This window comes from Nothobranchius furzeri, chromosome 13, assembly GCF_043380555.1.
Source record: "Nothobranchius furzeri strain GRZ-AD chromosome 13, NfurGRZ-RIMD1, whole genome shotgun sequence".
NCBI lineage: Eukaryota > Metazoa > Chordata > Actinopteri > Cyprinodontiformes > Nothobranchiidae > Nothobranchius > Nothobranchius furzeri.
The window spans coordinates 46159938-46162866 of NC_091753.1; the positions used below are offsets into that span (position 1 = coordinate 46159938).

Sequence of the window (2929 nt, forward strand, 5' to 3'; positions counted from 1 at the left end):
ATCAAAGCCCCTCCCTTTCTGGAAAGCTATCAGAACTGAATGGTCATTACAGCATCATGAAGTCAGTGCATGACCTTAGTGCCATGTTGACTAAATTAGAGGGGACAAATATGGGCATTTCACCATCAAACAATCAACTTCCTGTTGTCAGGGGGTGGGGCTTAGGTGATGTCAGCTGTACACATTGTCACTGTCTTGAGATGTGGTCAGTGATCACATAGACAAAGTTTGATATGGATCTGATCATGCACATGGGAGTTATTACGTCAAGTAATGTAATGGTGAAAGGTCAAAGTTTGAGGCTTAGCCACGCCCAAACCTTTCAACTTTTGAAAAAGCAGACAGTTGAATTTTTTCCCGTATGTCTTAAAGGAGACATAACATGCTTTTAAGTTATTCCTTTTTACATCTAAATCCTTCAGTTGGGGGTCTAAAAACAGTGGAACTGCAGTTCTTTGGTCTGATTTCCTCATTATTGTTGCTCTACAGACCCTCATCTACCCCTGTTCTGAGGAGAGTCTTGAGAACGAGCCGTTTTTGGGTACTGTCTCTTTAAACTGGAGGAGGAGCTGTAAACTCCGCCCCCCTCCATAGTGCAGACCTGTACTCTCCTCCCCCAGTCGGACTTTGTAGTTCTATAGAGAAATCATTATTTAGCATAGCAAATTTAGCATAGCATATTAGCATTTTTAAAACATATGGGGAGAGTAGTTCATCAAGCTGTTCCAAGGCTGCTAACTCTCTCATGCATTTGTCTGTAGTCACTCACACACACCCGTCACGGCCGACGGAGGGACAAGTGAGCAGGCACGTGCGCGCACACACACACACACACATCCGTCACGGCCGACGAGACAAGCGAGCAGGCTCGCGCACGCGCACACACACAAGGAATGCTGCTTGCTTATTTATTTCTATAAAAAATGTTTAAAAAATGATACAGCTAATTAAAACACCATTAAAATATATTTTATTAAGATCTCTATCTATATATATACATACATATAATTATAAATAATTTTATAAGTAGTCGTATTTAATATTGGGTGTCTTAATGGCTGAAAATGGATAAAAAGCAGTTACATTTTAATTTAAAGATTTGAGATTCTAGTCAAAAATAAAGAACATTCCTCCAAATGTTCTTTAATATGATCACTATAATTCTAATGCTTAGAACTTTGTTTTTATTGTCTGCAATGCATAGCCTATATCTTTATTAAATGTGTTTAGCTGTAAAGTGGTAATTCTCTCTAATGTGTACAGAGAGGTGGACATCAGTGCTGCAGTGAAATTCCCAAGATCAGTCTGCTTTGCTAACAAATATAGTTAAATCTTACCTGCATTCTAAATAAATACCGTTAGGTGGAAACATCAGTAGGCATTGAGTTATTGATACAATCCCTAACAGCCAGAATGGAAGAAGTGCATGCTGGGTCATCCTGGATCTGAGCCTGTTCTGTGTATTTACCTACAGGATGCAATAAATGTCTACAAGGCGGAGTTTGGACCATTACATCTAAAAGAAAGCATACAATCAGTGATTTTTTTATTGTTTACATTAATATACAAATTTTCTAAGTATTAACCTCACAGCAAATAAGTAGAACTATATAATAAACAGGTTTTAGTAGTTAAACAGGCGTGCACACAGGTGCTTTGTGTCTCGGTGCTGGTGGTGTCTAGGTCTCAGAGTTCCTGTCCTCCTGCCGTCTTCTGTTGTCCTCAGGATACGGATTGATGTTTCCTGATGATGAGGGAGGGGAAGTATGTGGGCTTCAAACTGGTCCTGGATAACAGTGGGAGACCTCCGTTGTCTGAATACTGAGACCAGAGAGTTGGTGAGATGCAGATCTTCTCTACCTCATCTAGAAACGGAGTTGGTTCAGGGAAAACTTTTCCAAAGACCACTTCCATGATGTCATCGCCATATTCTGCAATGATAGACGATAACTTTAATGACATATTTTGTTTACAAGCAGCTTTAGGAAAGTTGTTTCTTTAGCTTTCATGTTTATAGTCACGTTTGTGTTGCTGCAGTGACTTCATATTCTTACAAATGTAATAAAATAGTAACACAAAAATTATACAAATGATTCCTTATGAAAGGAAGCTCATTAGAGAGCAGTGCAGACAGACTTACTACATGCTGCAGCTGTTTTTGTAGGCCAGCTGCTGCTGAATTTGGGGAAAGTTATTCTGCACACATCCAGATCAGATGGTCGATTACAGAAAATAATGTAATTCAATAATTTCTAAACAGACTAAACAAGTAAAACATCAAATAAATCACTCTGCTGTCATCAGACGGAGGGATTCAGGGGGTGAGGTGTTCTTAATGATGAGGGTGGCTGAGGTGTGTCATCACTCACTTTGGTCTGGTCCAGACCGTCTCTTTACTGGTGGGTCTCCTTCCTCAGTAGGTGACGTGAGCTCCAACATCTGAGCGTTCTGTGTTCCTTAGAGGAGAAGAAAAGTAACATTAGCAAGCTGGCTAAATTATTTTTACTAGCATCTCAAGGACTTGGAGAAGCAGATCTTCACTTACCTAAACATCAGACCAGTTTGTCCCAGCTGAGCTCATCAGGGCGTTAGTCTGACAGCCTGTCAGTGAAACACGGCTCCAGCATTCTGGATGTGGACTCTAAAAAGCAAAGGAACATTTTTACTTTGTTTTAATTAATTTACAGCCGATTTGATCAGCTTTCCGATGCTCACGCTCATACAGACGGTGAGCTTTGCTGCGTCTGACTGATGCAGAGTTAGTTTTTATATCTGCAGTGAGACAAAAAACTAACCTCACTTCACTCAGAGATTGTTCTTTAAAACTATTAAATCCACTGTGTTGACGCACTTTAATGACTTTGTCACGCTGCATTTTAGCTGATATGGGACTTTATTTACTGGATGCTAAGATTACATCACACTCACG

At 39.9% G+C, this 2929-nt stretch overlaps 1 long non-coding RNA gene across 1 annotated transcript; it reads right to left on the reverse strand.

Moving 5' to 3' along the window:
* Positions 1-1062: 1062 nt before the first annotated feature.
* Positions 1063-2625, reverse strand: LOC139062399 (uncharacterized). The gene is made up of 3 exons (XR_011515967.1): positions 2546-2625; positions 2370-2456; positions 1063-1931 (listed from the first exon to the last, which is right to left on the reverse strand). It is a non-coding gene; the product is annotated as an uncharacterized lncRNA (long non-coding RNA).
* Between the last annotated feature and the right edge of the window lie 304 nt (positions 2626-2929).